The sequence below is a fragment of the Aptenodytes patagonicus genome, chromosome 5 (assembly GCF_965638725.1).
Source record: "Aptenodytes patagonicus chromosome 5, bAptPat1.pri.cur, whole genome shotgun sequence".
Classification (NCBI taxonomy): Eukaryota; Metazoa; Chordata; class Aves; order Sphenisciformes; family Spheniscidae; genus Aptenodytes; species Aptenodytes patagonicus.
This window is the reverse complement of record NC_134953.1, coordinates 5534611-5557766: the sequence shown is the minus strand read 5'-3', so window position 1 is coordinate 5557766 and position 23156 is coordinate 5534611. Positions and strand designations below refer to the sequence as shown.

The following is a 23156-nucleotide window of genomic DNA, read 5'->3' as shown; positions in this document are numbered from 1 at the left end:
GCGTTTAATGTTGTGAACACGGTTTGGGGAGGGGGCTGTTACATACAGCAGCGCTCTGATCTAATTCCTTTCTCTAGTTCTTGTTCTAATGGAAGTAACAAACATCATAGAGCTAGAACATCTAATAAACTAGAAAATCTTCCAGGTTGCTTGTGTGTAATGGAGGCTCCCTTTAACAGAGCGGTTCCCCAAAGGGCTGATGGGGGCTCCTGGCAAGGGTCGGACAGGATAAGGTGAGCAAGCTCTTTGCCAGTCGTGCAATGCAGACTGGAAGTGAGGGGAGTTACTTTCCCAAAACTTTTTATTTTCTGAACTTAAAAAGTCTCTGGATCAATTAAATTACAAACTAGAGCCTGGCAACTGTTGCGCAGAATCTTTCCGTTTAACAGTGGGAAGTGGGTTGGATTTGGGTAACATCTTAAAAAAACCACTGTATTTTCATTGTGCAGCTGGAGGAATAAATCTGGCACTGATCCTCCAGAAAGAAGGATTAATTTTTAGTCAAGATCACATTTCAGAATCCCTGGTCCAGGTTTCAGTCGTCAGCTCAGGTACTGGCCAGAATCAGCGTGCATAGTGTGAGATCGAATGAAAACCCAGCTCTAGCTGGTGGAATTGAGGATTATTTTTATTAAGCTTGATGTAGGAAAGCAACTAGGCTAAATCCACTGCAGAAGTTGAGTCACACACCATCTGAGGGTGTTTGTCTTAACATATGCCTCTTCATTTATCTAATGTTGATGTCAACGATTCCTTGGGTTTTGATACAGTGTTTCCCAGTTTTCTGTTTGTTTCCTTCCTGTAGTGGCTGTATACCCAAAACATTTTGACATTTTTCTTACACAAATTATCTCTGGCCCTGCCAGAAATTTAGTCAAGTCTTTTGGTATTGTAAGTCATTTCACTAGGTTTTTCCACTTAGAATTTGACTTTTGGGTAATGCATTATTTCACTACTATTTTTTTCTTTTTTTTTTTTTTTTTTTTCCCTCTTGCCTGAGGATTTGAGAACGGAGCAGTCTCACTTTCTTTGGGGCAGGTGATGTTGAGTCAAAGCTACATCCCTAAGTGGTACTTAGGACAGATTTCTGTCTCCCAGAGAATGTTGTTAATAAACCTTAGGTTTTTGCACTCAGCCTTCTTTTTTGCCACCTCTTGATTTTATGTTTGATTAAAAATATGCTTCTTCCAAATCTTGTATGTCTGCTTTAAATTATTTCTCCTACCAGTAAGAGGATGAAAGTGTAAAATTTCTAAGCACTTGAAATGTAACCAGTATATCAATTCTTAGCTGACTGCACCTGACATATGTAGGGGGTTTCTCTTAGCAGGGAGAAAAATGCTGTCTAAAGCATCCTTTTGATTTAATAATGAAAAAGAAAAGCAAGTGGTGCGTTTGATTTAGGGATACAAAACTAGTGTGTGGTTGAGAGGGGGATACAAATTTTTTTTTCTTGTATTTTGCAACCTGGTCTGTGCTGAGCTGCTCAGTAAGTATTGATTAGCGCATAGCCTCGGGATGTACACATGTCGGGAGCAGTTCATTGAGGGTCATTTCTTCTCCCGTTCCCACAATGAGGGCTGTAGCACCGTTTCCCTCTTTTTAAAAAGTATAGCAATTTGAGTACTCCAGGTGTTGGCTTAAGTTGCTTTGCATCAATTAGTACAAGAGGGCTGAAATCTGACAGAAAGCAGAAATGTGACCGAGGGGTGTAAGACATTGAAAAAAAAGTGGAATTAAACAATGTGGGAAGGCTTGCCTTTAGAGAACAGGTTGGGGAGGCAGGTTTTTGAGCAGGTACATTTTTGTGTCAGGATCCATTCTTTTGCGTTATCAGATTATTGCTAGGCCTATTTATGGGTGAACGTAACAAGGCAGAAGAGGTTTTGAATCACTGATCTTGTTCTTTCTCTCCTTAGTGCACATTTTCTGTGTGTCTTTTGTGATCTTTATTTAGTTTTTCATTGTTTATTTACACTGCCACTGTTACTTCATGAATTCTTTAAATCATTGCCTATCTAGAGGGGAATCTGGACAGAATTTTTCTTGCAGCTTTAAGTCTTGCTGACGGGAGGAGAGAAGAAGAGAGCTTTTGTCCCCTAGAGAAATGCAGGAACTGTGGCCATTTAGAATTGGACAGACATGGTCGACTTTGAGGGAGATGCTGTGATGGGAGTGCTGTCTTTTATGTTGTTTCCTATCTGTTGGGGCCCCTTGTATAAAATATCTTTCGGGAGACTAGGATCCGTATGCATTTGCATGCTGTTAGCAGATGGGATAATTATCTTTTTGAGGGACAATAGAGGCGTGTGGGGAAATGTAAGGTAGCATAGACTTTTTTCCTTATTTTGGGAACTTGCATTCAGGTTTTTCATGGGACAGAAAAGGGTAGCGTTTTCTTTATGAATATAAGCCAAAAAAATGTGATGGAGAACAGACTGGATGTGTTTTCCTTTGGTCATTCCCCATGGAAAATGTTAATTGCCGTTTCCTCAAATATGTTAATGTCTTGCATGCACCCTTTAAAAAAAATTTCCACTTGATTTTCCTGCCTTTCATCAGAGGCAGGTACTGGAGGTAGGGAGGGGCCCATTAAACTGGGTGTCTGTGTAAGTCTCTTGAAATTCATGTTAGGAGTAGGGCAGAGAGAGAGAGAGATGGTCTGAGGTGAGGGATTGTGGTTTTATGGGAGTGAAGCTGGATTTCTAAATGGTATCTTTAGTCACAAAAAGGCTTTTTGGTTCCCCTTCCCTTCATTCTGATACTTTTTTTTTTTTTAAATCTTATTGTTACTGAAAGATTCAATATAGCTGGAATAGGTTGTCTTAAGAAAATAGATTGTCTTAAGAAAAAGAGTAGTTGTCTCAAAAAGAAATAGAAGTTATGATTAGTTGCATGTACTTCATAATTCTAGGTATGATCCTTGCAGGGAAGAGTACACAAGCACTTGAATGTCACTATATACCTGTATGTTCAGTATGCATGTTGTAATTTGCCTTTTGCCAACTAGTTTGATAGTAAATGTGGCTCATTTGAATTTTTACCGAAGTGGGTGTGAGCTTGGCTGAAGCATGTTTACTTAATAGAGTGAGTGCTCAAGAATATTTTTAAATTGGAGTTTATCCCATTCTAGTGTGGAACTTCATGCCGTTCTGACATGACTCCATCTTAGTTTTTCTTAGCAGAGGGTGACTTGACCTTCACATTCCATATTTTGATAAGGTGATGATAGAAGGAGAAAATAAAGGACAGGTCAAGTTGGTATTTTGGAACTGGAGAAGGAGACGCACAACTTCCAAGGAGTTGTTGTAATCTGTAGCCTCTTCAAAAAGCATGAAAGCTAACATTTACTTGTTTCTTTTTTCTTCTTTTTTTCCACCCCTTAGGAAATACTGTTGTGCTGAGGAAGAAAACGGCTCCCTGCTCCTTCTTTTTTTTTTTCTTTTTTTTCCCTCTCCTTTCTTCTTGCCTGAATTAGAAGCTCCAGGAATGCGCTAATTGGCGGCGGCCTCTTCAGAAAGGTAAGAGGTAATTGTTATCTGCTTTTCGAGGTGTCTTGCCTGCTCAGCTCCTTCTGGAAACGAGGGTGATTTTAGAAGAAGCTTGTCTACTTAGAGTTTAGACAAGTCTTCTGGTTAGTGTGGATTGCCCTTCTAACAGTGTGACGCGAACAGAAGCTTCGTGTGCTTCTCACTCTACTTCTATGTGCAGGATACAGTCCCTTGGGAAAAACTAGAAGACAAGATACATTTTAAATGCTTGCAGAGAAAAAATTATGTAACTGTTACATTGCAGACTGATGAACTAAATCTTTGTCTGAATATCAGCTTAGATGAACAGACATTGAGTTAGGTTTGGAGAAGCCAAGTGGAAGAATTGTATGATAATAATAAAAGAAGCACTTTTTGAGACACATGTACATCTAATCAGATAAATACAGATTTTTGGTTGTTTAGTTGTGTTGTTTTGTGTTGGGTGTGTTTTGTTTTGTGGTTTTTTTTGTTTTTTAATTAAAAACCTGATTGTCTTCTCTGGGGTCCTTCATAGTTTCATGGCTGGTTGTACCACTGGCAGATAAGATAGGAACCAGCTGGAACCCCAGCTCTAGCTCTGAATGGTTTGTTTTGTGAAGAGTTGGAAACAGATAGCAATTCCTTATCTCTCCAGACTTTTTTTTAGTTTTGGGCAGAAGTGCAAAATGTGGTGGGTGAGAGTTCAAATGTAGTGCCTTTTTTGTAATACTTCTAAGCAATTAAATTTTGTAGTTATCTCCTGATAACTACATGTGATCCACCTGTAATCCATGTCCGTCTTTCCACTTCAAGACATTCAATTTATGTGTCAGGATATATAAAGTACAAAAAATTAGTGCTGTGATTCATAGAGCATCCTGAGCTGCATGAGTAGACTCAAGTCATTTGCTAGACAAATTGCATATGTATTTTAGTACCAAAACTCAGTGTTTAGATTTGTATTTGCTTAGGAACTGGCTGCAGTGCTTTGAGATGTCATTTCCCATTCCATCTTTGTGATAAACGTTAATGCTCCTTGTAGTGGAGGCAGTATCTCCTGTCTAGACCTCAGCCATTCCAGTTCACAGTTGATGTCTTAACTTAAACCAGCTCTGAGAACGGGTTTATGCTACCTTGCTAGGCTCTCATTTGGGGAGGCCAATGCGTGATACAAATTTTTCTGCCAGATTTGCTCTGTGGTGCTAACCTTTGTGAAGGGTTTGGGAAGGCAGTGCGATGCAATAATGTCTTAAATTGCCCCAGTGAGATTTGTCAGAGTTTGTTTGTCAGACCCCTCAGACTGACTAAGTACACTAACTTATCAAGGATAAGCTGCAGACAGGTAATGTGCCTTGGGATGTTCCCCATCTCATTCTTGATGGCGCAGAGGCAAGCTAAGTCTACCAGCTGCCTGGCTACCTTCTGCAATAAAGCTAATGACCTAATGGGCAAATGTTTCTTGGAGACCTTCAGCTGAAGCAGAGACGAGGAGAAACATAAAGACCAGCTAAAGGGTTCTCAAGGAGTTTGCAATTTCCCCAGGGCTCCTTCTATGTAATTATCTGTCTATCGCTTTGTCTCCTATCTTTTAATGGAGGAGGAGTGTCAGACTCCAGGCCGCTAATCTTTGTTACTGTGGAAAGGCTGGTTATGCTCTTCTTGCACTTCAGAAATGGCAGTCGCTGGTCCCCAGCTGGTTCCCTGAATCTAACTTAAAAATGGATGATAGCTTTTCTCCTTGGTGCCAGACTAAATAATGCAGCTGCCTGTGCTGTTGCAGGCAGGCATTGCCTCTGCCACTGATGCTGCAGCACGCTGAGAGGAGGAGCCCGCAGAAGCTGCCTTGTGGCCTCTGAACCTGTTTTCTCCCAAACAAGTGAAGGGTCTGTAAAATTCCTTTGAAACACAGACTTTTGGGGCACACTGAGATGTGGGAGGCTTGGCTGAGCTGCAGGTGTGGAGGAAAGCCGCTATTAAGATTCGTAGCTCCAGCTGAGTTTTTGTACAGTTTCTGAATGCCTTCAAACTCCCTGGGTTGGGGGCTGAGGGAAGCACAAGCCTTGCAAGCTGTTTTGCAGGATCGTGGGCATCAGTTGTTGTTATTGCCTCCCTCCGAGCATGCGTCTTACGCAGTGATGTGCAACGGAGACAAGTGCCTCTGCTCAATTCGTAGGGTCAACTGAGAGGCTGTGCACAGCCCGCTGCCATTTCTCTCTGGCTGGATGCATCTGTCTGTCCCTCGTGCACGGCACTGGAAATTTGGAGGGGATTCCCTGCCTGCTGCTGCCCTCCTCCTTCCCCTGCATCTGCTTCCCGAGTTGCAACATGTCAGATGGATCGTCCCTCCGAAACCATGGTTTGGGAACGGCTCCAGCACAAACACCTTGTCTCCGTGCGCTCCTTTCCGTCCTTGCGAGGAGAGGGAAACTGTCCCTGTGTTGGACAGGGTCCCGTTCCAGCTGCTGCAGCGACTTGCGTGCCCAGGAAATGCATGTTGCTAAACTCCTTTATGGTACCTTTGTAAAACATGCTTTAACTGTCTGCAAATGTATGGTATTTAAGCAGCAGAGTCTGTATTATCAAATGCAGTCATGCAGACTGTATTCCTCCGGGTGAAAAGCTCTGGGAGGAGAGACTGGATGTGATAGTGAAATTTGAGAACCAAAGCAAAAGGAGATTCTTGCCCATGTGTTGGACTAGAGCAGGTTCAGGAAAGGTGGAGGACGGGGAAGGATATACCCCTTCCCTGATTGGAAATGTTGAAGGGGGATAGAAAGGAGGGGAGAGGTAGGGCAGGGACAAGGCAACAAAAGATCAGGCTGGCTAGTGGCCCACAGTTTGCTGTGTTTTGTTTGCTGCCTTTAATGCTATGCTTTCCTCCCCCATTTCCTCTAACTACATTTGGGCAAAGATAACTTTCAATTTTTTTTGTTCATTGAAAAAGCAACCTTACCTCTGTTGGGATTGTTTCAGAAGTTGTGTTTCTTATTGGTGCATCTAGAATGATGATTTTGCACTGACTTTTGAAAGAACTTTTATTTTCCTCGTTATTTCCCCCTGTGTTCCTGTCTCTCATTTGTATCAACCTGAACCATCTCCAAAGGAAAGGTGATACTGCTGCTAGCTAACATTTCAGGTGGGTGACCCTGCGTATGTTAAGCAGCATGCCTGTAATAACTTAACTTGTCAGTGGGAAGCTTACCCTGTTTGTATTTCTCTTCTCATATATAAATCAAGTTCATAGCTCTTGAGCCTTTGTAGTGTTTCAACAAAGTGTTTGTTTCAAGTCTTGGATTTTTCCCCCCCCCCCCCCAAATCCTTTGAGATAAGTTTGGGGTTAGGATTTTTCATTCAGTGACTGTATTCGGTAAAATGAAGTGTCTGTCAAAGCTATATTGCACAGTATGAGAGGATGACAGGTTCTTCCAGAGTCCTCACTTTGCACAGCCTTAACCATCTCCCAGTTTAAATCAGGACTTTACCACTGCTTAAGGCCTTTAAGTACTTAATTAACTTTATGTTAACAATGAGCCTGTGCTCTCTTGTTTTTTAATGAAACCTTTGATATTTTTCTGATTTTCATTTCATGAAGGTTACAGGTTTTAATTTTTTGTTCTGATACGGAGAAGATTTAAATCTCAAAAATTTTATTGGAGAAGAAAAACAATTTCCATGCCAGCAGTGCGTTTTTCAGGTCATTTTTATGTTTAGACTCTGTAGAATCTCATTACTATGTAGTGTGTGTGTGTGAAATCAGAAAGCTGGATGCTTATTTTGTACCTCCAAAAAGATTGTTTTAAACATCTTTGGTTTTAAACGCACAGGAAGCGGGGAGTTCAGAGCTGAAATTCACTTGTTCTTAAATCACTTCTTTTGCATACAAGGTCTAAGAAATGCTAAGAAGCTGAGTAAAAATCTGGCATATCTAGGCACAAGAAGCTAGGTTAAAATGGTAGTAAGAGAGTTTTCTTATCCTTTCAGTTGTCTGGGTCAGCCCTTTTCTGAGGGCAGACTTCACAGGTCCCACGAAGTGAATAAGCGAATAGGGTTGCGGGGAGAGGTGGTGAAAAGACTGCAAGGGGTTGCCTCAGGGCATCTCTATCTGTATGGAGGGCTTGAAGGCATTGTCTTTCCCATGTAGTGTAGCTATGGCAATGACCATTTGTTGTCGTTGGTTAAAACCCTTCAGTTCTTTAGTGTTAGCAGAGCTAGCTCTGGGTCGTTTGGCTTTCCTCCAGTTTCAGCAGTTATGGTCTGCCTGCCTCAGTTGTCCTTAATGCAGTGGAGTTTTTGGTACTCCTCGCGGTCGTCGTGTTGGAGGTGTACAGACCTACTTCTGAATATAAAACTGAGTTTGTTTATTTGGGAATAAGTCCTACGTGGAGTAGCGTGTTCCCTTGTGCTGGGGCCTCCGCTCCTGCCCCGCTGCACCATCGTGACAAACTGCAGCTCCATTGTTGCTCGACTCCTCTTTGCATCCGCTCCCAGGGGTTGAAGGGATGCTTCCGGAGGCTAGATGTCTGCCTGCTATCACCCCTGGTGTGTAAGTAATTGCCCTGAGCACTGAGGTGGCTTCTTATGCTCTCTGGAGCTTTGCAGGCCTGCTAGGAGGAGCTCTGGCTTGAGGGACTTGCAGTGGCTGCTGCAGAGCTGTGGGAGTGTAAATCGACAGTCTGCAGGAAGGAGTTTTTGGAAAGAGCCTGTGGTGCTAATGCATAATTAGTGGCTGAGAGGAACAAAGTGTAACGCATGGGTATTAGTGTAGGTGGCAGGTTTTGGTATTTTGCTTTTGCTTGTATTGCCTGTTAGTCCCTCAAAGAAAGCTGGAAGGCCCAAATCAGATTTGAATGTTGTTGTTGAAGTTAGCAATGGAAAAAGACCTGGTTTGTTGCCTGATTTCCTTACAAGCGATGACTGTTCCCTTCTGCTAGGGAACAACCCATCTGGGTGCATACTGCTCCATCCATCCTTCAGCTATGCAAAGGTGCGTGTGAATTCTTTATATATTTCAATAATTTGCCTGTTCAAAAAAAACAAAACCAAACCAAAAACAAACCCAAAAAACAAACCAGCAGAATTTTGCTTCCCTAAAGCAAGTATTTAAAAGTATGAACCGAAATCATGAATTGATGTTTCAAAACCATGTTTCCCAGTTTTGTTTGGCTCTTTTCTACTGTGTCTGGTATACGCATGGTTAAGGTCTAGAAAATGTGGTGCTGCCTGGGGTGTTGGGAGGACCGGGTGCTACTTACAGCTCAGGTGGTAGTGCCAGGATGGTTCATCCTGCTTTATCCCTTTTGGGCTTACCCCATGGGAAGACTCCTGTTCAATCAGCCCAAGCATTGTAGTAGAGAGCTGTGCTAACATCTTGTCATCTGCAAGACAGAACATATTTGATCCTGCAGGAAGCCTTGTGTTACAAAGCAATTTTGTCTAGAAAATTCTGTGCAGATTTGAACTGGCTGGGTAGATTTATACTGGGAAGTGCTTTGTAACATGTGGTCTGGAACATTTTTGATCCAGTGCTGATGGTCTTAAAAGCCAGATGAAGTGCATCAGTGACTCATGACCACTTACTGCCCTGCTGTGTGATGTAAACCAGATCTTCCTTTGGTGCCTTCCCACATACAGCCTTGTCTGGCTGGACCGCGAATTTCAGGCTTGCACTTATACTCAACGGTTCATAACACGCTCCTCTCTTGAGAGAGACCTCTTGAATTGCTTGTAACATAAATACAAAGTTTCCAGTCGCTTTGGTAATATTCTACCTATGGTTTACCCTGATTGAACAGGAATTTAGACCTAAATGTTAGGGTGACCCAGGAACTTTTATTTCCACTTCCCCTCAACTTCTTCTCCCCTGCTCCTCCCTCAAACTATGAATTTGTTACAATTTTAGGCCTAATGATCTTTCTGTCCTCTCTGTGGGCATTGTTGCAAAAGAATGGATGCTTAACTTGACAAGGAAGGTAAAGGAAGAAAAAGGGAAGGTGGCTGTGGTTTTGGGTTTTTTGTGTTTTTTGTTGGTGGTGGTTTTTTTTTTTTACTTCCCAAAGGTGTTTGGGTATTTGTGACCTTCATAAAGTCAGTTGAATAGAGATGAAAATTTGGTATATGAAGGGAAGAAGCACTGTTTGCCAGCAAAATGAGCAGCTATGATATATTTCAATCTTCAGATGCTTGGCTAAAGGATGGTAACATAAGTTTTTTGCTGCTAGAAATTGAGATTTTGGCGGTAATATGCAACTGTGAAATCTGTAGGCATATACTGTAGCAGAAGCTGTCTTTATTCATATACAGCACATGGTATTTGGCTTGGGAGAAAGTTCTTTGCTCTCTAAGAAAGTCGGGGTTTTGATGGAACTGACTGCTGTTTGTGCTTCATATTTAAAATTATTTTATTCTGGAGAGGCAAATGAGTTGTATGTATTAATGGTACTGTTGTTTTTCCCCTGTTCCCAGCAACCCAGTGTATTTCCCTGGCTTGCTCTTCTTTCCATGCTGTTTATTTCCAAGCTTGTGATTGTAATTACAGTGAGAAGTAGATGATACCCATCTGTATATTCCAGCAGGGAAATTGAGCCTTGGATGAGTTTTGGACTGTGGGACCTCTTCTTCCTCACCTCTCTCTATAAAAGCATTTGTAGTATGCTCGAAGGGTACTGGGGGTGTCAATCAAAATGGCCTAATAAGACGCTGGTGGTATAGGGAGAATGGAGAATAAAAGGAAAAGGATGGAAGTGGTGGTTCACCAGTGTCACGTTAATAGAATCCTCAAATCAAGTGCTCATTCATTTTAACCAGAGGTTAATTAATCAGAGTGAGTAGATAAAATGATAAGCTGCTTTTAATGAAGTGAAGCAGCTTTTATTAGCAGTAAGCAAAATGCAAAATATTTGGTCTCTGGCACATGTGGTTTTCATGGGGACTGTGGTTTGCCACCAGCTTTGGTGGTGGCAAAGCCACCGGCTTTCTTGCTGCGCTCTGCAGGCTGTGCTCTCTGTGTGTTTCAGCATGTGGCCGGTTCAGAATGCAGGAGATGGAATCAAATCAGAAGCAGGTATAACATTTTAAAAACAGAAGAAGAAATGTTCCTTACAGATCTTTCTCTGTGACAGAGACTAGCATTTGCCAACTTTCATGCTTTGGATGCTATTATTTTTCTTTGGAGATAGCAGGCTTTATGCATACACAGCAAGCAAGCAAACAAAAACCCTGTGTGGATTTACAAGAGGGTGACGCTGTTTGAAAGGCAGCAATATGATACTGCCTGGTAACGGCTAACATAGCCTGAAACTAATCAGTAGTTATCTTCCAATTTGCAATTTAGGAACAGAAGTGCACCAGGGAGGTGCTACTTGTGTATATGTTTAGGTGGAGGGCCAAAGCCAGCATGTCACTAGCTATTAAACTGAAGCAGACTTCATTACTCTTGTTCAAATGATCTTCTGCCCTCAGCAGTGTGTCTGTGCCGCTGTGGTGTTCCCCAGTGTCTCTCTTGAAAAGCTGTAGAAGCCATCAGATGTGCTACGATGTGCATGGCAATGCAGGGCTGTAATAGGAAATACCTAAAAAGTCCTAGAGTAAGTGAATGACAAAAAGAATGCACATGTATAAAGAAGGAAGCTTTGTGGAGCGATGAAATCATTTACTCTGGGCTAAATGAAATTAGTGTAAATGTCCATATTTAGGCTTGAAATTAACTTCACTTATGACTATGTGTAAAGAGCCTTTTTGAAGTAAACTCGAATTAGCAATTTGTTCATAAAAGTCACCTCACAGCAAACTCCTTACAAACGAGTGATGTGGTAAGGTTACTGTAGTTCTGTGAAGTGGAGAAGTTGAGCTGGTAGATAACGGGATTTGAGAATAGGATGCTGGCAAGTAAATTGTCTTCCCCCCACCAGCCTTTCCTTAAAAGACTGCGCTTCCCACCGCCATTCAAGTGTAAATCCCTTTGCAACAAAGGGGAGGCTGGCAGCTCCGCCGGTTCAAGAGTATAAGTGATCTCGCATGCTTCAGTTGAAAGGTTGAATCCCTGAAACGGAGAATGCTGCTATAGAGGGAAACTCTCAAAAGGCTGGTGAGAATGGCAGGGGGAAAAGCTGTTGAGATCCTTGAAAGCGCACTGGCAATTTTTGTCTTTACTACAAAACGACCTAGAGACAAGCTTGACAAAAGGAAAGCTGCTGTTCAGGTGAGGTTGCAATCACCAGCTCTAGGAGTTGGATTTTACTTGCTGTCCCCCTTAGGAACACAGCATGCTGCTCTACTTGCCAGCACTGTATGTGGTGCCAATATTTTGTCTACAGTATGCATTGAGTCCCTCTTAGTTTTCCTGTTTGGATTTCTCTTTCTAACAACTTCATGTTGCGAGTCTCAAAGCTTCAGAAGTGTAACTTCTGGGTATGCAAAATAGAGTACAAAATCTTGGACCTTGTCTGTACACTGAAAGGATGAGGTTAATCTAGCACCTTCTAAAAATCCTGTAAATATTTGACTGGCTACTTGGCAACACAGCTGAACTGGTTGAGTTAATGCTTAATGTGAGAGCGGTCCTGAAGTGCGTGACTTAGGTGATGGGCTGAGGGTCATGGTGTGAGCAGTAGTTCCCTGTGAAGACATCTGTGCTCCCTGCTCCTCGTCCTCCAGGGCGGCTAGCCCCCCAGATCTGCAGGCAGGAGGAGGTGTGAGATAGCTGTGTCCACTCCAGGCAGAGTCAGTCGGGTGTCTTCAGGTGGCAGTGAAATTGGTTTGGACTGTCCTGCCTGACTTTCTGTGCCCTGATGCTTTCGCTGGTCTAGCAACAGCGTGGTAGTCTCTGACTTTCAAGTGAGGGTGAGCATCTGAGATTCTAATCTGAGGCTCTCTACAACTACATCTGGGTTTTGGAAGAAGGTTTTTATGCGTATATAAAAATGCCACCAGTAGGCAGTTGTTAGTAACTGATCACTGGGGAGGAGCAGCCTAGAGATCAGTGACAAATCTGGACCTGAGCATGTTAGAAATGTAAGAAATTGTAGGTTCTGATACCTGTCGTACCTTGAAAATTTAAAAATAGCCCCTTGTATTGTATCTCTGCAGTGTTCCGAATGAAATGCTTTCTAGCGTTGGAAACTTAGCACAAAGATTACATGGGAAGATGTTTGCAGCTTTATGAACAAGTTGAATGAAAATCTCCTTTGTTTTATGTGAACTAATCAGTGCAAGACAGCTTTTGCTTTTCTGATGTAAAGATTGCTCATTCATAACCTTGTACCACCTCCGTCCTTCCAAGTGGCAAGAGCCTTAAGTGTCAGTGCAGATGGGAAAAGGTCCTTTCAGATAACCTCAGTATCGTAACAGAGGCGAAGCATCATTTAAAAATAAGTACTTTTTTTAACTAGCTACTGATTTTTCAGGTGTAATGACTGTACCATGTAATACTTGCACTCAGTACTGCTGTTGGTTGAGGATCCCAGCAATCTATTAGTCTGACTTAGAGACAAGCATAGCATAATCCAGTAATTGCATCAAGAAGTAGCACTGCCCCACCTACTGCTCCATGAGATGGAAATGAGCAAAACTTTGATTATTGAAAAATTAACTTGTTACATGGCATTAAAAAAACTACATCCCTTTCTGTAGCTGTGGGGTTTTTTAACTATTGTTTAAAAAAATATCCATTTGTTAATTTCTGGCAATAGTTTAGTAGGGACTATACTTGAAGTATTTACCCAATCTAGACAGCTACGGAGGCTTTAAAAATACCCACAGCCGATTTCCAGAGGAGCTGCTTGCCAGTATTGGCATTGGTAAATTCAGAAAGGAAGAAAAAACCTCATAGATGAAAGAACAAAGCATGTAGCTGTCTCCAGAGCAAATGCAGCGGTTGATTAATGTGTCTGAATGGTGTAATTGAGAGTGGTGGTATCTAGTCATGTGTCATTGTGCTGTTTTTTGGTGACTGCTCGCATTTTTTTTGGCTCTTGGGGTTCCCTGAGTGTCTCACTCTAGGCCTGGCATAGAACACTGTTTGCGTTTGTGGTTAGGACTCAAATTTAAGTTGTTTGATACAGTCTTACATAAGTCCCCAAATTCTCGGTTGGAAAGAAGTGAAAATAGTTACATATGGTGCTTGCAGAATCCAGTTTTGACACCCCCCACCCCCCCCAGCATAAGGAATCTGAAAAAGAATATTTCCTTTCAGACATCATTGGTCCCCATACACTTAGTGCACCTTAATTAACTGTAGCTACTTTATATCTCATGTCAATAACTTGGTAGCAAGTATCTTTTAATTATTTGTGAAATTACTTTAATTTGAATTAGTGTGACACCTGCCTAATAACAGATTTCCAGGAAGTCTTTGCATATGGTTAGTATTTCAGATATAAACTCAAAACTAAACAAGTGCTACTGGAATAGTAGTGATGATGTGCAGCTGAATTTGGTGGTTCATCTTGGTTTTTTGAAACCATTCCTCACAGACAGTGTGTATGGTTTTGGTTGGGTTTTTTTATGTGCTGAGAAGTTGCTTTATAGACCCATTTATAGAGAGTCTGGTAGTCTCTGTCATCTTGTCAATAGACAAAAAAAGTGTTTTTGTGGCAGATACTTTCTGATTCCTGAAGATCAATTTTGAAAATAAAATATTACTGTATTTTGTCTCACTTGACAAAAGTGTCTCAGGAGAAAATGAGTGTTCAAGAAGGCACTTGTGCTGGAAAAAGTCTGCTCCACCTCGCATCCTAGTAAGGAGGTTTGCCTTCAAACTAGGGACTCCGTAGGGAAGGGTTTGGTACATTTGACTCCCATGCTCTTAATCCAAACAAGCCATAACGGAAGACACTGCAGATGGTGAGGTTTGAGAAAATGGCGTTTTGCCCTGATGCTATGTGACCTGTGATCAGAGCACCTCAAATGTAATTCCTACACCACCTTCTTATAAGATCTGCTTGTGGGCAGACACCTTTGTGGGCACTGAGCACAGCCCCAGCTGGCAGGTGTTAGTTTAGGTCCTTCTATAGCAGGACACAGTGCTGGAAAAGAGTATCATTCTTTACAACCTATTATCAGATGGGGAATTGAGATCCAGGTTCTTCTGAAGGACCGCGGCTTTTCATGAGCTCAGCCTAGATTCAAGCAAAGTCTAGCATTTGCTTCCTGAAGATGCCATTGTAAAATGAAAGAGTCTATTGGGCCACTACAAATGTCAACCCTATATTTCTAGCTGAACACGTGGATGCACAGAAAAGCAAAGTTATTTCCCTGCAGTCCCCTGGCAAGTAAATGACATAGCTGGGAATAGAACAGAGATTTCCTGATGTCCATTCCCCTCTTATAATTACCAAACAGTGCTTGCTTCTTCATTGTAAACATGAATCAAGCCAAATGGCATGCACAATTAGCTTTTTTTTTTTTCCCCCAGCAAAGCTGAAGGGGGAAGAGGGAAGGAGGAGGGGACCAGAGCAATGAAGGGGGGGGGGGAGGGAAGTCATTCAGGGACAACTGTACCTGCTGGGGGCACAATTTAATAACCACGCTGAGTGGAAGGAGCAGCCTGTGCTGCAGATGCATTGTTATCTGCAGAGTCCCCGATCTGGGAGAGTGCTGCAAAAGGTTTAATGCAAATCCGAGACCTCTGCCATTGTGTGAGACAGATTAGGGCTCATTTGCATTCTTTCTCCTATAATAATTACCTAGCAAGGAGTGCCTGTTACCATTAGCTTCATTCTGTTTGCCTGTGATAACGCCATCAGCAATCTCTTCTCTACGGATTATGGACACTGTGAGGAAGGGCAGTGGGCCAAAAAAAAAAAAAAAAAAAAAATCTGTTGGAGGGAGTAGTAGAAAAATGTGAATGCTGAAAAATTAAAATGCAGATAATTGTAGTAATGACCATTAAATACAGCTGGAGAAATACTGCGAGCTGAAGAGTAAAAGTCAGTATTAATCCATAATATTGATGAGGTGTATGGTTTCAGATACCGGTTTAGGAAAGCCAGCACAGGATTTTAACTGAGCTTTATCTATGGTGGTTCAGTAGTTTTGTCCTGGTTTTGGAATTGGCTCAAATTGTTCTAAAATTAGCACAATTAGAGATCAGTGTTATCCAGATATAAATGTTAACAGTCTAAAAATGATGCGATGCTTCAGGTAAAATTCAGTAAACTTAGTGCAACTTTGGGTCCTGGAACTCAAGCAAAGCAGTTTCCCTGACTTACAAATAAAGGCAGATACTTGGTTTTTTCTGTGGTTTTTTGTTTGTTTTTTTTTAAGATGGGAGGAGTTAAATAGGAGAAAAGGAATGCAACTAAACATGGAAGGCTGAGGATGCTAAAATCAGCTGTTCACTCTGCACACTAATTGCATATAGAAAGAACATGAAATCCTTGTGACCAACGGTTGCTGTTCTTGCCATTTGCTCTCCTTCCCATGGTTTTTGCCCTCTGCGTCCTGCTGAAGAAGCCACTGGGGTTACTCCACGAGAGGCAGAGAGCCCAGAGGTTCCCCGTCCAGCTTTGGTTCCTTGTGGTAGCCCAGTTCTGGCAGCCAGGCCCCTGCCTTGAAGCCCCAGCCTCGAGCCCGCACCGCCGCGGCGGGTTGCAGCTGCTAGGGATAGAGCTGATGACCCATTTCAGGGCCTTGTTGTGTGTGACACAGAGGAAGGTCCTCTTTGGGTCCTGCTAGCGCAGGGTAGAGGCGGGGGGGGGGGGACTCGGTTTGGAAGAGGAAAACGTGCCTGATATTCCACACTGACATCAACATCAGGGAGGGAGCAGCATGGGCCTGGGCAGCCTCCATTTTGGTACAAATCCCCCCTGCTGGTATTTTTACAGTGAGGTAATTCCATCTTTCACAATGGTGGGGTGGGGAAGCAGGAAGCCAAATCAATGCAACCCTGGCTTTAATTTGCGAACAGCCATCTTAAATGTATTTAAATATATGTAAGCTTATTTCTGATCTGGAACAGGCTGTCAAAATGATGAGTCACATAGTTGTGTGGTTTTGGGTGGGTTTGGTTTTTAAAGTGATTTTTGAGGGCATGCTACCATATTCACCTTGTCATCAACGTGGAAGCAGCAGAATGCCAGGGGTGCTGCCTGAGAAGTCGGTCGCAGCTCTGCGGAGGGAGAGTGGTGTGGGGTTGCAAGGGGTTGTGTCGGTGAGCCGTTGGGCTGTGGTTACTGTGCCTGGCACCATTTCTGGCTGTTAAGGATTTGGGAGGGTACTGTGTTGCCTGTAAAACTTGACACAACTCTGAAGAGTTCAGAGATCCTCACGTGTGTGAGCATACTTAGTATACAACCAAGTTTTCCGGCATTTTTCCCTTGCTGTTGGATTTACATTTTACAAACCAAGGTTCCTTCCCCCCCTCCCCTTTTCTGCATAATGATAGGAATACTTTGTTTCTCAATGAGGAAACAAGGGGTAGTTATTTCTCTGTGAAATCCTAAACAGTTGAAATGCAAAGCTGGGAAGGTCCCTTACATTATACACAGTTATCCTGCCTGTCTTTTCTGGCAGTGGGCTCTGTATAATAAATATGTGTTGAATAATAAAGGAAAACGTTCAAGGATGAGCAAGGTTGACATTTTGTGTGTACTCGGACCTTTCCCAACTAGGGGTGGATTGCAAATGGAGGCGCAGGTCTGCAAGCAAGTAACCAGTCTGGCCTTTTGTGAAATCATGCTTCGTTTTTTTGTTTATTTGAGGATTTTCTTTAGCTGTGGTAGCAAGAAGAGAAATTTGGCAACACTTAAAAATGTCAAGATATACAGATAGGGCTAAGCCCTGCCTTCAACGATATCACGAGATGTTTAGTGTTAACCAGAAGCTATATCACTCTAAATGATTAGAGGGAATGACAGGGAACTGGAAATGTTGACATAGTTCTTAAGTCTGATTTCCCCCCCCCTTTTTTGTTTTGCCCACTGTAATAATGATAAAGATCACAAAGATAACAGGTACACAAACATATAAAGGCAAATGACATTTAAAAAAAAAAAGTTTGAAAGCACACGTTTATTAAAGAAAACAATTCTAAATACAAACTGAAGGATACCAGTATGTTTTATTTAAAAGCAGCAGCTTAAATCTTTTGTTCATCTTCAGACCTTTTTCTAGGAGGAATTAGAAGTTGGTGCATGGCTAGTTTTATATAAATCATTTACAAGTTGTGCCATCATTACATGGAAATAAAACTGCAGTTGATATAATTGGAAAGGTCTGACGTATATAGTGTGTGGAGAAGGACAGCGAAGCTTGGAAAATAATTATTATGTACATCTAAATAAGCTAAAACAGAGCAGCATATTTCACTGTGTGAATAATTGGACATAATAAAAAACTTGACTACTTAAGAGATACTGCAGTATGATATGTGAAGCTGTATGTTTGTATATATACACACACACACAATTTGAAACGTAAAAAATGATGTAAAGATAACATAGCTTCTTACGAGGCTTGTATTATTCCTGCAAATTATTTTTCTCCATATGGCCCTCCTTTAATAATTAGTTTAGTATAGTCACCATATGTATTTTCAATCTTTTATTTTGATTCTATAGTGATGCAGTCCAAGTAACTTGTATTGTAAGCTGTGTATTTAGCTTTTTTTCTTTCTTTCTTTCTTCCTTCCTTCCTTCCTTTAACCCACCATATGTATGGGTATGTTACTGATAGCGAGGCCTCCATAATCTGGGAGCAGTGCACCAGAAATTAGTTTTCAAATCCCCTTCCTTACTTACGGTTGAACTTGGGCTTTGGAGCCCTTTTGTTAAAGATCCCCATAAAGGCACATGAACAGATGTGGTTTTGTTGGAGGAAATGTCACCATATTCAGCTCGCTCTCCTCTCAAGTGAAGAGATGCCGAAAGCTTTTGCGCTGTGCGAGCTCAGCGACTCAGGATGAGAACTGCCGTTGCTCATCCTCCCTAACTGGGGGCAGTGGCCAGTCACACCCAGGAGCAAGGAGGCATTCATTTACTCAGGCTACGTGCGCTGAGCTATACAAGCTGGTCCGAGTTGTTTTTCCGTACTGCTGCATTTGAATGTAAATTTAAGCTTACCTTATCGTTTTGGTGAAATGCATGTCACGTCCTCTACCCCTCAACAGAAGTTCAAATACCCATTTGGAGGAAGGCGAACGTTGTTGGGCAGATAAGCCACTGCAGGAAATGGACATCCCAACTTGGGCTACATACTGCCTCTGAGACCAGTCCATTTCCAAAAGAATAATTAAAAAAAAAAAAAGTAGGGGGCCTTATTTGTGCCATACGCTGCATTAGCAAACAAAAGACCCACAGATTTTCAGTATGTTAAGCTGTCCGTCACACACAAATGAATCAAAGGAACAGTTGTTTATTTGTTGGTATCTTTAGGCTGGCTGTGACTGATCGTCAGGCAATCCTTCCTGTTGTAACAGTATCCAGATGTGAACCACTTTATAGAAAAAGCAAGAGAAGTTACTTTTCTAAATCACCACTAGCAAGGCCACACAGATCTCAGCTGTACTTTTGTGCCTCACCATCTCTCCTTCCTCTCTCTTCAGCCAGTTTAGTAGCATGAGGGTACTAGCTGAAAAACTGGCTTTGTTCACTTTTACCTAACAAAAAGATTTCACAAGCTTTACACAATATGGCATAGTGATATTTTTCCTAAATACTGAAACAAAACATGCACACAGAGAGCATGGATATCCACGAAAGCATACTTAAACATATGCTTACAAAGTAACGTGGATACCTAAACTTAAATAAGCATAACCATACACCCACACAACTTACAAGACTAGACTTATTTTCAGCTGCCTTATTATCAAATTTACAATTTATATAACACAAGTTATGTGAGTTAAAGGAATTTATGAAGCAGAATTCCAGAATTGTTTTAACTCTCCTGTTTCTGCAGACTATTTCCATCTTAGTAACTGCAGCAATAACTCTTTCAGGGCGGGGTGCGTGTGTATAAACATATTTTATGAAAAGGGCTGAAACTTGGAAGCATTGCAGAAAGCTGTGTTTTAACATTTATTGGAAAGCTAATTGCAAAATATCTCTTTTAGACCCAGTCTATTATAACGCTGATAGCAGTAATGTACAAAGCAAATTATGAAGCGAAAACAAAGTATTTGCACACTGTTGTCCAGTGATACCCAAACTAGCACCGAGTGACATCGTCTGGGTACCCAAAGCAGAACAGCACAGTGTCGTTGGGGCAGGGCTCAGCCCAAGGTAAGCAGCTTTCCCGAGTTTAATAAAAAAAAAAAAAAGTAGTCAGTTTTCTGGGTGGAGCACCATGCAGCTATACCCAAAGACTGCAGACATTAATCTCTTTATGTGGTTTTGTGAACTTGGGTTTGTTTCTTAATTTGTGTACAGCTCTGCTAGGCAAAAACATGGTGTTGCCGCAGAGAGCATGCACGTGGGCGTACATGTTCTTGGCTCAGCCTCCTTGAGGAGGACCGACACACAGGAGCTGGGACTTGTGGGATGTTTTTATGTGTTTGGGTGATACAGACAAGCTCTTGTCCTCTTTGGACTAACTGCGATAGTAGATTTTTAAAAAATTTTTTAATCCCCCCCTGTACCACACACACACACACACCCCCCCCTGCTCAGACCTAACTAAGGGTTTTGTGTTCAATCCTTGTGACTGGCGTATGGCTGTGGTCAAAGATCACGATCTTAAACTGTGAAATTTGGGTGGGTTACAACTCCAGCTGAATAAAGTATGCCGTCTTCCCTTGTTCCAGCAGTGCGAAGTTAGCTGGGTATTTGAGTAGAAAGGAGTCCACCATTATAAAAGCAGGCAGTGTGGGGAGAATGAGGAAGCTGAGCACAAGCCTGCGAGCACAGCTTGTGTACATATTTGTTGAAAGCTAATTGGCAACGCAGTTGCTTTTCAAAGTTGTTCTTTCACCTATCAGTAGAGCACAACTCTGGTACTTAATGTACTGTAGATTACGTAAACACTACCCTGAAATATTTGTACAGGCAATTAACTCTTGTTTTTATACTACTTTGAGTTACAAATGGAATCCTGCTGTAGAGCTTGGAATATTTGTATTATGAAATATATTCCATAATTACATTAAATAATACTTTATTCAAACTGGCTAGCATTAAGATCAGAAAAACAGGGGATTGGTTATCCTGCGAGGAGCTGACAATCTTTTAAAATTCAGCATCCAACAAATACAGATGCTGTGTTTCTACCGCATTGTTGAGGAATAACGGTATTTACAAGAATTTTATCTGGAACAAGTGTATCTGCTCTTGGTTATTATATTTGAAGACTGTAAATGCTTATATCGGTAACACTGATCTGCATTTTGTGTGGCAAAATGTGGTTACTAATGAAGTAACTTAAGGCATGTGTACAGTGTGGCATCACTGTTACCAGAACCGCATCCTCATCTAATGTGGTGTTGATGACTCTAAGGACACTTACATAGACGCATATTTATTTTTCTCCCTCTTGGTCTTTTCAAACTTACCTTACAAACATTTTATCCCTGATGAAATTAAGTCACAGCTCTACAATTTGAGCTGAATAATGAATCTACTAAAATGTAACCAGTTGGTAACAACAGTCTTAAAGCCAGTCCTCCATCCTCTAGAGTTTATTCACAAGCACTTGACCTAATACGACCGTGAACTTGAATAAAATGTTAATAGATTTTATTGCAATTCATAGCGTGACTTGCTGCCGTGATAATAAAACAACATTTATAACATCAATGGCTGTAGCACTCTGGTGCTCATCAAACTGCTTTGTGCCTGTGCTTAACAGAAGTGTAGATAATATGGTCCTCAATGGAGTAGCGAGGGACTGGTTAAATGAGTTCAGCGGTATTTTACATATACTCAAACAGGCTAAAAGAGAGAGAAAATAAAACTAATTGACTCAAGATCCTTTGTACCTTTCGTATATCAAGACATCGCAACTAGATAAGATTGCAGTTGATTAAAAAATAGTTTCCTCAGAAAGAGGTAAGTGTAATATATTGTAGAGTAGTGCAAAAGCGTTAGTGCTAATATTGAAATACACACTGGATGTATATTGATGCCATTTTTTTGCAGATGAGGACAGCTGGGCTTGACCGGCACTGCCATGATGAAGGCAGAAGCCCGCTTGCGGGTTTTGGATTTGTTCTCTAAATGGTCCAAATCAGTTGCTTCTGTAGTCAGATATCCATCTATTTTTCTCTGGTATTTCTTTTCCCTTACCCTAATAACCTCTCCCAGACAGAATCATAGAATCGTTTAGGTTGGAAAGGACCCGTAAGATTGAGTCCAGCCGTTAACCTAACACTGCCCACTCCAGCACGAAACCGTGTCCCTAAGCGCCACATCTACATGGATATAGAATTCTTTAATTACAAATGCAGGAAATTTCAGGCAATTTACCCGAGACTGGTCTTTTCTCAGTCTTTTGTAGATTGTTGTAATAGGTTTTACTTCCTCAGTTCCCTAGCAAAATGTCCTTGATACAGGGAATCACAGTTTGTCCTGTTTCTATGTCCTTTCCTTTACTTAAGAGTTCTTGCAGCTTTATCCAGCTCTTAACGTGCATGGAGACCGGCTATTTGGAGGAAAGGGGTAGGTATGTGAAATGGTTTTTGAAATGCCTGATGTCACGTACAACCGCTCTTCCTATGTGACAGAAGATGCTAATGGTAAATATGGATGAAACCAGAAGACTGTTGCAATTATCGATGATTTTCAGTAGCGTCTAGAAGTTTCTTTTGGATTCCTTCAAAGTCCCCTGTGGCTATAGGAAATTAAAGATGTTTGAAGCATTACCTTCTTGCCAGATGAAAAGAGACAGGAGCAGTTGTAATACCTCTATCCAGGCGCTGTCTTCTTTCGGGGGCTATATTTGTTCATTAAAGTAATGCTAGAAAAAATGAGAAATAAATCACCTTAAGAAACAATTTTGGTTTGATGTTTCTCTGCTTTAGAAATTTAAAATTAGTACTTAGTATAAAGATGAATAGGCAGTGGGATTTCTGTTTAATTGACAGGACAAGATTTGTAGGTAGAGGGTTTTTAATGAGTGTTGCAATGTGTAAAAAGGCCAGAGAGTTTGTAATCTGATCTTCGTGACTAACTGGGAAGGAGGTGTAACTTTGAAAGAAGTTGAAGCCTATTGTAAAAGCCTATTTTTGAATAAACGAATGCGATTGCATCATAGTGGGAAATATGACTTTTTTTTTTTTACATGTGTTTTAATTTGATGTGTTATATAATCATGGCTGCTTCTGAAAATGTCGGCTGTTGCTGTAGCTCCGTTTTCTTCCTCTCTACAGTAGGCCTGTCCTTCTTTCCTGGATAGCTGGCACTGCCTACCCTAAGGCTAACCGTAACCTACTTCAGGCTTTTCTCCTAGTCTCTTTACTGGTCTGTGTTAGGGGACTGGTAAACTACCATTATTTGAACTTGTAAGACAAATTATATAAATTGATGTGAATCAACTAGAACTTTGGTTGTTTATGGTGGCTCTGAATCTGATCTGTAGTTTATCCATTTGAGCTTTCCTTCGGTAGATTATACTGACTTTCAGGTTAGAGTGTCTTTTTGTTGGTTTTCATAATGACTGTAGGTAGGAACTAGAGCAATTTGGTGCAGTATTAGTTCATACACCCAGGCAAAT

General features: G+C 41.5%; 1 protein-coding gene across 8 annotated transcripts in view; it reads left to right on the top strand.

The window, feature by feature from the left end:
- Window positions 1-23156, top strand: part of ZMIZ1 (zinc finger MIZ-type containing 1) — a 364718-nt gene that overhangs the window by 47745 nt on the left and 293817 nt on the right. For all 8 annotated transcript variants that reach the window (XM_076338397.1, XM_076338398.1, XM_076338399.1 and 5 more), the window contains exon 2: window positions 3387-3521. The gene's annotated coding sequence lies outside the window, so the exon portion shown is untranslated. The remainder of the gene's footprint in view (window positions 1-3386; window positions 3522-23156) is intronic.